Genomic DNA, 15,548 nt, shown 5'->3' with positions numbered 1-15,548 from the left:
TATGTGAATTTTGCAATGCCACCCTGGTTAGCCAGTCATCTTATATGTGAATTATATCATGACATCATTTTTTATTACGTGTTAAATTTGTCAACAATTTTAGTACATTCAATTACTCTTCTTGTGCATCAGCCATTCAACACGGTCATGGAAAAATCTGGAGTGGAAACAAGGTCTTCAGAGCAGACAATGCTATCTGACAAAGTGCATGTCTTGCTGGTTATAGATAGCTCCTCAGAGGAGGATTTAGAGACAGATGACCAGTCCTATTCCCCCCCGAGGTGCATGCTCTAACTTGGCAGGGTTATGATGCTCATACCGTGTGTATGGTATCTTGCATTGCTATGTCATTTGCTTAGTTTATACATGCTTTGCGTGAATGCCACCTGTTTAGTGTCTAATTACCATATATGTGAATTATGCAATGCCATCTTGTTGCAAGACATTATATATGTGAATTATGCAATGCTATCTTGTTGCAAGGCATTATATATGTGAATTATGCAATGTCATGCTGTTTAGCCAAGCATCATATATGTGAATTATATCATGCCGTCCTTTTTTTGTATTTCTCATTGCTTTTGTCGACAATGTTTGTATATTCAACTGCTCTTCCTGTGCATCAGCCATTTGAATTGGTGATGGAAAAATCTGGAGTGAAAACAAGGTCTTCAGAGCAGACAATGCTACCTGGTGAAGCAGATATCTTGCTGGTTACAGATAGCTCTTCAGAGGAGGATTCGGAGGCAGATGACCAGTCCTATTATCCCCCTGAGGTGTATGCTCAAACTTGGCAGGGTTATATTACTCATATCATGCATATGTTTTATTGCAATGCTTAGTTTTTACATCATATACACGATATTGAATGCCATCTCCTTAGTTGACACATCATATATGCGATTGCCCTCTGCTCACTTCCTTAGTATATAAATCATATATTTGAATTATATCATGCCATGATGTTTACATAGACATCATGTATCTGAATTATGGCATGCCAACCCATTTTCTAAAGACATAATATAGTTATATCATCTCATCATGTTCACATAGTCATCATATTTTGAATTATGTCATTCTATCCGTGAATTATATCATGCCATCATGTTTCCGTCGACGGCATGTTTGTGATTTATGGCATGCCAACCACTTTAATAGACACATCGTATAGTTATATCATGTCATCCTGTTTACATAGTCATCATATTTTGAAGTATGTCATTCTATCCTATTTAGTTAGCCATCATACATGTGAAATTGTGTCATGCTATCTTGTTTAATTAGCCATCATATATGTGAAATTATGTCCTGCTATTCTGTTTGGTTAGACAACATAAATGTGAATTATTTCATGCCCTGTTTTCTTTCCTACTATCCATTGCACCTGTCTATCTTACAATGTCTGTACATTCAATTACTTTTCTTGTTTATCAGCCATTTCAATTGGAGGGGGTGATGGCAGTATCTGTGGGAGTAAAAACACAGTCTTCAGAAAAGATCGTGCTACCTGTCGATAGAGATAGAACCACGGTTGTACTTGCCAAAGAACCAGCCCCACCACACATAACCTAGACTCACGCAGATTGTACCCCTACCCAGTTGGACAGAGAACCAGCTACACCCCTTCTAACCCCAACCCCAGCAGATAGTAACCCAGTTCCCGTTGACACAACACCGTCTCCACCACAGAGCACCCAAACACGAGCAGTTAGTAAGGCAACTGCAGTGCCCAAAGCACGAGGACCACCACTCCGAACCCCAAGTCAACGCTTAAGCAGAAGAAGAATTGTTCTCAGGTCAGGTTCCGTAGCTATGGTTCATACTACTTTGCTCTTTCATCACTGTATTTACTCATACCAACTAATTTCAAATTTGAAGGATGCAATTGAAACTCCAATGGCGCAACAGGTATGTTTTAAACCTGTTTCTTTAACGTGTTTGCTGTTGTAACTTGCTCTATGTTGATTTCAGTTTCAATTGAATAAACAGTTATATTCTCATGTCATGCACCTTACAAGTGTTGTTATTGTTGTGTAGTTTCCCACACTTATATTCTATCTAAGCTGCTTTGTCTTAAATAGATATGATTCGAACTATATCTATCTTGATTTGGCAACATAAACTAGAATGATATAGACCATACAGAGACCATACTACATAGATATATGTTTGTTTCGTGCTGTTATCCTATCCACCTTACTACTGAACTGATTTACCAAAATGAGTTTCATATACTACATTGTAAACCTGTGATGTGTTTGTTTGTTTCTCTTTTATATTGCGGATAAAATATTGGAGAAGAGTACCCCTGTTATGCAATGGTATAGGAAGTAATGCAGATAAGGTTCAAGATAGTGAGACATCCCTGTTGGTCTTCAAGAAAGCTGATAAAAACTATATTGAAGACACTGAGACAACCCCAAAGTCCTGTCTTGATGTAGTTCGAGTTACTGGCTACTACTGTTGGCACCAGCTCTTCGAACTCGCTGCCTGAATCAGTTCGACTTCTTGAGTCTCAACTTCAAGTTGAAAGACATCGATCAGATGTTATGCGACAGGAAGCCGAAGGACTGAGGAAGTCCCTGTAGAATTCAGATGCATACTTTCTGGTGCAACAACAAGTGCTGGAGGATTTAAGCACCAAACAAGAGAAAGTTAATAAGCTTGCTAAGCATCTTGCCAGCATTATGGGTACCCAGGATATTGTTTCTTGAGCTCTTCTGAAGTGGTTTCAGTTTTGGACTTGTTTTGCTGCGGCGTTTATATGCTGCTTTGTTCCATATATTTGCACGGGTGGCGAACTTTGATGCCCAGTGGATGTAATATGTGTAATAGCCGTGATAGCCTAGCGTAAGTTGCTTGCCTATTTATTTCCTTATTGTCTTGTTTATTTGTTTTCTTGTAGTCAGTGCAGTTCGTTTTCCGCGGTTTGCTAGTGGCCGCAATTGCCTATTTTTTAAAACTAGGCCACATTAACCATGGGCTACATATTTACTGTAGTTAACATGGGCCTCCTACGGGCCGTAGAAACAATGGGCCTTCTAAGGGCCGTAGAAACAATGGGCCTTCTACGGGGCGTAGAAACAATAGGCCTTATACGGGGCATAGAAACAATGGGCCTTATACGGACCGTAGACACAATGGGCCTTGATCGGTTGGCCAAACATGGGCCAATAACAGACCACATTATGGCCGTAAATGGGCTAGAGTTGAAATCGTCCGTTCATGGGCTGACCATAACGGGCCGACCATAACGGGCTGTCGTTAATCGGCCGTATTTGATGACGCTATGAAAACGGCCCAACGTATTAACGGGCCACAAACGGGCCGACTGTAACCACGGGCTGAATTTGGCCCACAAGCAGAAAATGACAGTAACGGGCCGAAAGTAAATGAATGCTGGAAATGAGCCCAAGAATAAATGGGCCCTGAGAAGGCCGAAAGATAACATGGCTGGAAATGGCCCAACGGTATAATGGGCCGTTAATGGGTATAAAGTGATACACTGTTCATTACGGGTCAGTTGTACCACGGGCCGTTAATGGGCCGAGGGTTACTAAGGGCCTCATATGGGCCGAAAGACGTCATGGGCCATACATGGGCCGGAAGTTAAAACGGGTTGGAATTATATTGGACGGCCCAGATGACGCTACTGGGCCTAATTCGGATAGGCCGTAAACGGGCCCTGGGTTAGCGGGTTGTAAATTGGCTGTATGCGAACATGCCGTTAACAGGCTTGTCGTGGGCCGGCCCGCCACCTTTTGACCACGTCAAACGGGCCGGCCTTTTCACAGGCATGGTCCTCTGTTGGGCCGTGCCACGTGTCGACGTATCATAGGCGCTTTGGGTCCAATAAGTGGATGACATCTGTCCCAACGGCGAGCCGACACGTGTTCCCTCCAGCCAATGATGATTTTTCACGTGGAAAATCCCCATTGGTCGGGGCTGTTAACGGGTTATCGGATCCAAAACCAGACCCGATAGCTTAACGGCGTTCCGTTACGGTGGATGCCACGTGTCGGTCACCCTTGACGAAAGCACTTATGTGACGCGCGATTTATCGTCATGGAAGTGGACACTTCCGTGATGATAATTTTGGTAATGTCATGGAACACTTCTACGACACCACAGGTATGACTATCTTGATTCTGTCATAAATTTGTCATGGATGTACATGCATGACAGAAAACGTGACCTACTGTGACAAACATGTATCATCACGGAAGTGTACCTTAGGCTTAGGTCCAGACATGGCCTTCTTCACCTGTGCAGCAACTTGCTTGCCGTTCTTCTTAAAGTTTCCTTTCTTCCGTTTACCCTTTTTCTTGAAACTGGTGGTCTTGTTGACCATCAACACTTAATGCTCTTTATTGATTTCTACCTCCGCAGCTTTTAGCATCGCGAAGAGCTCGGGAATTGTCTTATCCATCCCTTGCATATTATAGTTTATCACGAAGCTCTTGTAGCTTGGTGGCACTGATTGAAGAATTTTGTCAATGACACTATCATCAGGAAGATTAACTCCCAGTTGAATCAAGTGATTGTTATACCCAGACATTTTGAGTACATGCTTACTGACAGAACTATTCTCCTCCATTTTGCAGTTGTAGAACTTATTGAAGACTTCATATCTCTCAATCCGGCCATTTGCTTGAAATATTAACTTCAACTCCTGAAACATCTCATATGCTCCATGACGTTCAAAACGTCGTTGAAGTCCCGGTTCTAAGCCGTAAAGCATGGCACACTGAACTATCGAGTAGTCATCAGCTTTGCTCTGCCAGACGTTCATAACATCTGGCGTTGCTCCTGCAGCGGGTTTGGCACCTAGCGGTGCTTTCAGAACGTAATTCTTCTGTGCAACAATGAGGATAATCCTTAAGTTGCGGACCCAGTCCGTCCATGTAGTTGCTACCATCATCTTTCAACTTAGCTTTCTCTAAGAACGCATTAAAATACAATGGAACAACAATACGGGCCATCTATCTAAACAGCGACGGGGTAGGCTCCACGGGTTTCCACGGGGAAGGAGCAGCGACGGGGTAGGCTCCAGGCGGCGCACACTTCATGGGGAGGCAAGGAACCAGAAGTTGATGGGGTCGGATCTGGCGGTGGTAGGTCGAAGCTCGATCCCGAGGCCGAGACGGGGAAGGTCAAAAAATAGAGAGACCCGATGGAGGTGGTCGAGGCAGAGGACTGCCAGTCGGCGAGCTCGAGCTTGAGACGGTGAGTTCCCTTTCCCCATCTCTATTCTCTCAGTTTCCTCCTCTCCAAATCTTCATTTATCGCCTCTCGCCCTTAGCACAATTAGCGTCACCGGCCATTGTATGGGTTGGAGCAGGAAGCAGCGCTCCCGTCGCTATGTGGTGGAGCTGCGCAGGATGGGGAGCAGGCTGGCGACAGGGATTGGTTCTTCAGTTCATTTGCTGCAGGACTGAATGTTCTATGGGTTGGAGCAGAGGGTGTTGAGCAGCATCTGAGATTGGGTGAGTGCTCAGGTTCTATAACTGACTCTTCTTCGAGTATGGCTGTAGTAATTCAAAGAAAAACAAATAGCATGCAGATTTGCTTGTTTCATCTAAATCAAGGAATTTTATAATGTGCAAATCAACATCATACAGTATACAACAGCGAACGGAGATACTAACCACACGATCTCATTACGTGTTGCACGCGAGATCGCAGGGTGCAGCTTGATAGCGCCGGCATGGATGCGTGTTAACCATAGCGTTGACGGCAATCTCCCCCCTCCCGAACTGCCCTAGGCGCAGCAGCGACGGCGCAGCCACGATTGCTGGAAGTCTCCTCCACGTTCGATCTCGATAAACTGACTGTCATTCCCCACGCCACTCTCGCATGGTTCAATGGAATTTAAATTTCGAGTGCTACAATCAACCTGTTTGCCTGTTTGCACATCTGTATTTCGGTTATAAAAATTGACTCGTCCTTTTAGTTCGTTATTACTCAAGTCACTGCAGCACTGACCTTCTATTAGGTATACACACACCAAAATTTCCATGCCACTAGAAATATTTGCATTCGTTTAATGGGTCGAGTCACACAGAAGGTTGAACTTTCAATGCTTTTTACTCAGCATAAACGTATTTTCTGTAGTCGAAGACTTTTGACAATGCGTGGAATCTGGCAAATCGTTTTCAGTTTTGAGTTCATCTGAGTCAGGCTCTGTATCAAATTTTCTTCAGTGTAGCATTCATTTGAGTTGGATTTTGTATTGGTTTATATTTTGTGGTAGAATATCCCATATCGTGTACTCTGGGACCAGGTCTATTTCAACACACACGAACCCATTGACCTCCCATGTTCCTGGGGAGCGTTGCATGTCGGAAAAGTTAGGGGTTGCGTCACACAAAGTTCTGCATTGACACTTAGAAAGTAAGTGAAGTGATATGCAATTTGCTGAGGCTATCTACAATCCTGTTAAAAAGCAACTGCTAAACACTGAAGGGCAATGGAACTCAATTTGTGGATATTCGCAGTTTGATAAATTATATTAGTGGTATTTCTTGGATTTATATAAGGAAAACTAAAATAGCTACCTTTGTGTGAATTACAGTGCTAATGATCAGTTCTTTGTCTCAGGCATGAATGTACAGATTCAAGATTTTCTTTCACCTGGGCTTGGTCAGTTGGCCACTTCAATTCCCACTTCCTGTCATGTGATCTTGATGTGGATACTTCGACATTACATACAAAATATGATGCATTCTGTAGAAGTTACTAATGGTCAAAATTTTACTGAATCCGTCACTTGCTTACTCCTATTCACATTTCAGCCTCCTTGCATGGTAGAGCATAGCATGGTTCCTGATGTTCCATTCTAACTACCTAATATTTTTAGGACACTAGTGTTAATTTGGTTTTTTTGGGAAATGGAATGCCTAAGATGCACTGTCCTTTTGTTCCAAAAATAACCGCAAAATCATTGACACATTGTTGTGTGTTTTATGACATCTGTTGTTTATATCTTCAAGTGACTAACTTCAAGTTGAAGTCGAGATTGCTTACTGATCACATGCTTCAGGCAGTAGTAATTACAATCTTTATCTCTGTTTGAGAAGCAAAGATGAATTATTTTGAACTTCGGATTAGTTGAGTTAGGAGCTATATGTACCAGTTTTGTCTGATCAACCACGAGTTCTATTGTAATCCTTTCTGATACATTTTTTAGATTTTTGTATCCAGCTGAATCTTTGTGTTCCGCCGTGGCCGTGATATCTCATGCGTTATCATCCAGCTGAATCTTTATTTACAATGTCGTGATATCTCATGCGTTATCATTCATTCATTCTTATTTTAGGTGATGCGTTGACCTGAACGGCATGGTGGTAAGGCATCATAATAGGTGCTGCTATTGGCCAGAATGGCGCCGTGGTAAGGCATTCTAAGGTTCCATATGATTAGTGTTTGGGTGACTGCTGTTGATTCCTACACCGAGTTGTGTTGCTGTACAAATAGCCTCTCTTGTTGGTGGTGCCACGGCGTCCCTTCTAGGTTAGCAGCAACCTTTTTCCCCATCATTCCCCATATTTTTTTCTTAACTTACATACTAAGCTGTAGGTTCGTCGGACCTGTTGCATAAGGCAGAACAAGAATAAGAACATTTGTCAGTTTTTTCATGTGCAGGTTCAGCAGCGGGCAATGCTAAAGACAGAGTTGGGTGCACATCATATATATACATATGTTGTCGCGTCTTAATAAAGGGAGATGAGCAGAAGTAGAGATGAGATATCTATCCGACTGTCATCGTTCCCAGACTTGGGTTTGTCATCTCTGTCAGCGCCCGCTTCTGCTTCCTTCGTTGGTTGTCGCTTCATTGTACACTGCTGTAGTTTAGAGATTGTAATATATTTTCCATGGATACAATTGAATACGACACCCAATTTGCTATATAATTGTTCAGCTCTCTCTCATAGCAATTCATTCAAAATATCACGCATAATGGTCCCAGTTTAAGTAGAATATAACCACTGGATTATTCAAACTTTGCTCGTGTTTCGCAGGGCACCATAACTCTAACCCGACATGAGCAGTGCAACCACGGCAGTGAGCAGTGGAATCGCAAGATAGAGATAGACACAAGTAGAATATAACTGGTCATATTTCTACAATGACCACACTACTTATGGTGCCGGAAGAGAAGGCATCAGTGATAGTGGGCTTGGTGATGAGGGCATCAATACAAAGAGATTAATTCACAACTCTGTTCTTGATAGGTTGTACAAATATACAAGGTATTACTGTTTCCTTTTATGTTTAAATAGCTTTGTGAGTACAATTATATGAAAATTCTGCGATTCATGTTGCGGAAGCAGGCATCTTTGTTTTCCTGACTGAAAATACTTAGTTTCCTGCCTCCATGGTATTATTTAGAGGCACAATCCAATGAGAGATTCCTACTTAGCTAGCTAATATATAGCGTTTGATGGTACTGTCTGATGTTGTAAATACAAAATATGCTGCATGAGCATTACTTTTATTTTGAATTTAATTTAGTGTTTGAGCCTCTTTTACATATTAAGTGTAATATCACAGACTTCTTTCAGAGTTAACTGGCCATGCAAAAACTGTTGTGAAGGCATTAAATGGTACTCCCTCCGTCCCAAAATAAGTGTCTCAACTTTGTACTAACTTTAGTGTAAAGTTGTACTAAGGTTGAGACACTTATTTTGGGACGGAGGGAGTATATGTTTTAGGCCTGCTTTTGTTCACTTTTGTCCTTTCCAAAGTGGAATAAGAAAAGAAAGTCAAAACAGGCTCAACCATGACTACTCTGCTCTTGTGCTCACCATTATATATTTTTAGACCTGAACCATTTGATTGAGGAGAGGTGTGTCAAATAAACTCTCCTATTCAAAGCTGAATCCAAACACGTGTGGTCTCCTTTTGAAAGTGACTATATCTGTCATGCTCTTCAATACCAATGTGGACATATCGCCACTGATTTTCCACCATCAAGCTAGCCTACCTGCACATCATGCAAGGCTCACAGCTCAGTGTTACAATAGTTATGTTGTTTCTCCCACATCAACCATGCGGTCATTACTAAAGCTTAGTTGTTGAATCTGTACGTGCTCCATTGCGCACAAGAAAGTAGTGACTATTTATTTGCTTAAACAATATGTCGAGCCACCAATTTCTGCCCGTCCTTCTAATATTCCTTTATGGATGTATCGCACAAATTTCAGTTATTGGATATGAAATGTAGGTTCTCTATTCAGAGGTGGGTCCAATGATATGTAGTCCCCTTTTCCAAGCTAATGTAGGTTCTCATGTCTGTCATATCCGTAGGTATTATGGTGTCTCAATTTTGTCACCAGCCTCTTTCACCGACCCGTAAACTATCTGTCTCTAGGTCTCCCCAACTGTCTTTGGGTTTAGAAAACAAATAACTATTTTTGGACTTATTCTCGCATCAGCTACTTTTTAGGTATTATGTGTGTTGTCAGGGATCTGATATCGTGTAGTTCCAGGGATTTCAGAAGGTCTGGTCAGTCCATTGTTCTTGCCATGTGTTACCTTTTCTCATTACTGTGATCGTCAGTGCTCTTGACATCGGTTGTTCTTGCTTTATGGTTGCCTTTTCAATGCACTTTTATTAGTTCTAATATATTAATTTTAATATGCTTGACTGACCATATTATATATTTCACGTCAACGGGGTGGTTCAAGTGTTGGTCAAAAAATTTTGGTTAAAAACATTGTCTCTAATTATCAAGTGTATACAGTTGAATCTTCTTGACTGACTATTTTGTAGCCTGCTCTTAGTTGTACAGTATTAATTCTTAAAACTGGAACTCTCAAACTTAGTTAAATTTAATGAGTTGTTTCATTGTTTTCAAATAAGTATTTTCAGCCCTCACTGTGTCCTGAAGCTTATTCTTACTGCCTTTTTATGATTGCTTTATGCTTTAACAAGCTTAAATGTAACTATTGGCATATAATCTCATGGCTTAAAATCTTAGTTGAAAATGTATTAAAAGTTATAAGATCTGGAGTGTGCACTATATTTCATCCAGTGGTATTCCCAGTAACTGAATGTACATTTATCTTGCAGGCCAGTTTTACATTTACTTTTTCAATAATGAGATGGCCATGAACAGAGATCAAGTTTTTTGCCTTGGCATTACTGCTGTTGTGTACAGATGGTTACTAAAAGAAGGATTCATAGCGGCATACCTTCACTCGACAGATGCTTTAACCGCAAGAACTGTTGTTAATTTTTTTCCCTTTCCTCCAATGATGGTAGTTCTCCTTTGATTCTAGAAGCCACAAAGGAGTGAAGGGTAGAGTTGTTGAATTGGCGATATGTCCACATCATGTCCACATCGTTGTTGAATTGGTGGGATTGTCACCAAGTTAGTGTTGCAGATTGTTTCTATTTTAGAGCAAGAAGCCAAATCATGTTGTTCATTGTAAATTTTGAAAAACCTGTTGTGTATTGTCACTTCTATATCTATTATAAACTTACGTTCCTGGTGTGGTACTTATCAATCTTGGTTTGCCCTTCCATTTCAAGTTTTCCCTCTCATTGCAGCAGACTTGAAATGTCCTTGTTTCTTCAATTGATTTGTCATTTCATGTTTGCATCGAGGGAGCCTCCTGGAGGCAAGTCTCCCTTCACTCCTGACTGCTCTCTCTCAATAATCTCCTTCTGATCTGGCTATTTATGCACCTCTGTATGTCATTGGTGTTCTTCTAATTTGCAGGGATTATAGCAAGCAACCGTAGGTGGGTGAGTTCTTTCTTCTTGCATGAAATTGATCTACAGATTCCTCAATGCTCTGTTCATGACTTTGTTCTTGTTTTATCCTTTTTTTACTTTCCAGTTTTGATGCAATGGATATTGATTGTGGTAGTTAAGTGTAAAAAATGTGTAACACTTATTTGATTTTTCATGATGGGTGGTACTCTCACTGCTTAGAAAAGAGAATGAAGGGTCAACATTTACAGCATGTTGCCTTGCACAATTCCTGCAAGAGATGTACAGATAACAGGCAAAACTCCTGTAACAAAACTTTTAGTGAGTACTACATTGGTCTGGCTGCTGTAATACCACACTTTAGAAAAAAAAGGCAAAAATGTTTTACGGCTGAGGGATGGGAAGTATATACCAAAGAATGTAGTTTACAGTTTCCCTATTTGTTAATCAGCTAAGGTGTTTATTTGTTGCTTCCTGTAAACCTACAGAGTTGTATTTAGCACTACATGTTGCCACTGGGTTATTCCGCCATGTAATGTTCTTATACAAATATGTCTTTTTTCAAACTCAAATATCTCAGCATGATAGCCATATTTTTAACTAAAAATATATGCTCCCTTAACTGGTCTAGACATGTTATACAAAATATGTTTTTTTTTCAAACTCAGGTTTCTCAATGTGATAAACACATTTTCAATATAGCATGATTCAACACATGGGCTTTCTACTACCAATATTGAATATGTCCTTGCAAAATAAAACTATTTTCATCGACAACATGGCTTTAGCGGGTCTCTGCGCCATTTGGCGCAACGGGTCAACTAGTCTACTATATGATTCACGCTCGACCTTTCGGTCTCAGTGTTCCGAGGCCATATCTGCATATGCTAGGCTCTTTAAGTTTAACCCGAGTATTCTGCGTGTGCAAAACTGGCTTGCACCCGTTGTATGTGAACGTAGAGCTTATCACACCCGGTCATCACGTAGTGTCTCGGCACGACGAACTTTCGCAACGGTACATACTCAGGGAGAACACTTGTACCTTGAAATTTAGTGAGAGATCATCTTATAATGCTACCGCCGAACTAAGCAAAATAAGATGCATAAAGGATAATATGCCCTAGAGGCAATAATAAATTTATTATTTATTTCCTCATATCATGATAAATGTTTATTATTATTCATGCTAGAATTGTATTAACCGAAAACATAATACATGTGTGAATACATAGACGAACATAGTGTCACTAGTATGCCTCTACTTGACTAGCTCGTTAATCGAAGATGGTTGAGTTTCCTAGCCATAGACATGAGTTGTCATTTGATTAACGGGATCACATCATTAGGAGAATGATGTGATTGACTTGACCCATTCCGTTAGCTTAGCACTTGATCGTTTAGTATGTTGCTATTGCTTTCTTCATGACTTATACATGTTCCTATGACTATGAGATTATGCAACTCCCGTTTACCGGAGGAACACTTTGTGTGCTACCAAACGTCACAACGTAACTGGGTGATTATAAAGGTGCTCTACATGTGTCTCCGAAGGTACTTGTTGAGTTGGCGTATTTTGAGATTAGGATTTGTCACGCCGATTGTCGGAGAGGTATCTCTGGGCCCTCTCGGTAATGCACATCACTATAAGCCTTGCAAGCAATGTGACTAATGAGTTAGTTGCGGGATGATGCATTATGAAACGAGTATAGAGACTTACCGGTAACGAGATTGAATTAGGTATTGAGATACCGACGATCGAATCTCGGGCAATTAACATACCGATGACAAAGGGAACAACGTATGTTGTTATGCGGTTTGACTGATAAAGATCTTCGTAGAATATGTAGGAGCCAATATGAACATCCAGGTTCCGCTATTGGTTATTGACCGGAGACGTGTCTCGGTCATGTCTACATAGTTCTCAAACCCGTAGGGTCCGCACGCTTAAAGTTTGGTGACGATCGGTATTATGAGTTTTTGTGTTTTGATGTACCGAAGGTAGTTTGGAGTCCTGGATATGATCACGGACATGACGAGGAGTCTCGAAATGGTCGAGATGTAAATATGATATATTGGACGACTATATTCGGACACCGGAAGTGTTCCGAGTGGTTTCGGAGAAAAACCGGAGTAACAGGGGGTTACCGGAACCCCCCGGGGAGTTAATTGGGCCTCATGGGCCTTAGTGGGAGAAGAGGAGGGGTGGCCAGGGCAGCCGCGCGCCCCCTCCCCCTCTAGTCCGAATTGTAAGGAGGGAGGGGAGGGGGGGCGCCCCCCTTTTTCCTTCTCCTCCTCTCTCCCTTCCTTCCCTCTCCTACTCCAACAAGGAAAAGGAGGAGTCCTACTCCCGATGGGAGTAGGACTCCTCCCTTGGCGCGCCGTCCTCCTGGCCGGCCGCCTCCCCCCTTGCTCCTTTATATACGGGGGCAGGGGGGCACCCTAGAACACACAATTTGATCTGTTGATCTATTCCAGCCGTGTGCGGTGCCCCCCTCCACCATATTCCACCCCGGTCATATCGTAGCGGTGCTTAGGCGAAGCCCTGCGTCGGTAGCAACATCATCACCGTCATCACGCCGTCGTGCTGACGGAACTCTCCCGTGAAGCTCTGCTAGATCGGAGTTCGCGGGACGTCATCGAGCTGAACGTGTGCTGAACTCAGAGGTGCCGTACGTTCGGTACTTGGATCGGTCGGATCGTGAAGACGTACGACTACATCAACCGCGTTGTGCTAACGCTTCCGCTTTCGGTCTACGAGGGTACGTGGACAACACTCTCCCCTCTCGTTGCTATGCATCACCATGATCCTGCGTGTGCGTAGGAATTTTTTTTGAAATTACTACGTTCCCCAACAGTGGTATCAGAGCCAGGTTTTATGCGTAGATGTTATATGCACGAGTAGAACACAAGTGAGTTGTGGGCGATACAAGTCATACTGCTTACCAGCATGTCATACTTTGGTTCGGCGGTATTGTTGGATGAAGCGGCCCGGACCGACATTACGCGTATGCTTACGCGAGACTGGTTCTACCGACGTGCTTTGCACACAGGTGGCTGGCGGGTGTCAGTTTCTCCAACTTTAGTTGAACCGAGTGTGGCTATGCCCGGTCCTTGAGAAGGTTAAAACAACACTAACTTGACGAACTATCGTTGTGGTTTTGATCCGTAGGTAAGAACGGTTCTTGCTCAGCCTGTAGCAGCCACGTAAAACTTGCAACAACAAAGTAGAGGGCGTCTAACTTGTTTTTGCAAGGCATGTTGTGATGTGATATGGTCAAGGCATGATGCTATATTTTATTGTATGAGATGATCATGTTTTGTAACCGAGTTATCGGCAACTGGCAGGAGCCATATGGTCCGAGGGGAAACACATAGCTACGGGTACATAGCTACTGGTACATACCCTCAGCCCCGAGGGTGAACTACTCCCTCCTCGTCATGGAGACCTCCGGGATGATGAAGATGGCCTCCGGTGATGGTTTCCCCCTCTGGCAGGGTGTCGGAACGGGCTCCCGATTGGTTTTTTGTGGCTACAAAGGCTTTCGACGGTGGAACTTCCGATCTAAGGTTCTTTTTGGAGGTTTCTATATTTATAAGGATTTTTAGTGTCGAAAACAAGTCACGGGGGTGCCTGTGGGACCCACAAGCTAGGGAGGCGCACCCTAGGGGGGCGCCCCAGGCTTGTGGTCACCTCGGGACTCTTCTGGCCCACCTCGGGTGCTTCGGGTGTCTCATTTGGTCCATAAAAAATCACCGTAAATTTTCAGCTCGTTTTGACTCCGTTTGATATTCCTTTTCTGTAAAACTCAAAAACAAGGAAAAAAAGAGAAACTAGAACTGGGCTCCAGGTTAATCGGTTAGTCCCAAAAATAATATAAATAGTATATTAATGCATATAAAACATCCAAAACATATAATATAATAGCATGGAACAATAAAATTATAGATACGTTGGAGACGTATGAGCGCCCTAAGCGAAAGGGAAGAAGAATGTGAAGTTGGAGGATGCAGGGCACCACCTTATGTTGATATAGTAAAAGAACTTGCTACGCCTATACCAGTTGTGAACAAAGAAGTCCACCTAGAAAAAGACACAACTTCTTATGTTAATGGAAGGTAAGAATATAGGTAAACAAATTTTAGCATGCTCCTTCAGATGCAAGTCCTATTTGGGGTTGTGTGACCCTGGTTCCCCAGTTAATATTATTCCCTACAGTCTCTACGCAAAAATCTATGATGAAATTCCTCCGTGTACTCTGGAGCCTACTGATGTTGTTATTAAGCTTGCAGATAAAACGGACAGGAAGCCTTGTGGCATTCTTAAAGATGTCAACATTATAATAGTCTCACTCATTTATCCTATTGATATTTATGTATTAATGATTTCAGAAGATAAAGAGTGTCCTATTTTTTTGGAACTTCTTTTCTGAATGTTGCCGGAGCATACATCAAGAAAAAAAATCTATCTCTATGAAGTGGGGACATGAGACGACCAGATTCCCATTTTCTTCTGCACTAAGCAAGCCATATGAAGAAGAGGCTCAGGGCGAGGAAGAGCAAAAACTAAATCAATTGGCTGAAATCCATCTTCAAACACCAGAAGATGAGGTTGAGCAGGTATTAGTAAGGCATGAATCCTTATTTTAGGATGAGGATAAAGAAGAAATTGAAATGATAATGGACGCTACTTCAATAGTTAGCCCACATCTTAATGAAGTCTATGAGGTTCTTGAAAGGAAAGGAGATGAGGAACTACCTCCTCCTACTCTAAAACCCTTACCTAAAGGGTTGAGGTATGAATTTATGGATGATACAGAAAGATTCC

The 15,548-nt window shown here is 42.1% G+C and overlaps 1 long non-coding RNA gene across 6 annotated transcripts; it reads left to right on the top strand.

The window, feature by feature from the left end:
• The first annotated feature begins 4,954 nt into the window (after nt 1–4,954).
• Nucleotides 4,955–10,515, top strand: LOC123120335 (uncharacterized). Of its 6 annotated transcripts, none has more exons than XR_006459415.1 (6): nt 4,955–5,229; nt 5,345–5,489; nt 5,689–7,515; nt 7,648–7,783; nt 8,025–8,255; nt 10,079–10,515. It is a non-coding gene; the product is annotated as an uncharacterized lncRNA (long non-coding RNA). The 6 variants fall into 6 exon arrangements; XR_006459417.1 differs by having other exon boundaries at nt 4,964–5,229; nt 7,322–7,515; XR_006459418.1 differs by having other exon boundaries at nt 4,964–5,229; nt 5,345–6,645; nt 7,322–7,515.
• The last annotated feature ends 5,033 nt before the right edge of the window (nt 10,516–15,548 follow it).

This window comes from Triticum aestivum, chromosome 5D, assembly GCF_018294505.1.
Source record: "Triticum aestivum cultivar Chinese Spring chromosome 5D, IWGSC CS RefSeq v2.1, whole genome shotgun sequence".
Lineage (NCBI taxonomy): Eukaryota > Viridiplantae > Streptophyta > Magnoliopsida > Poales > Poaceae > Triticum > Triticum aestivum.
This window is presented reverse-complemented; position numbering and strand designations above follow the sequence as displayed.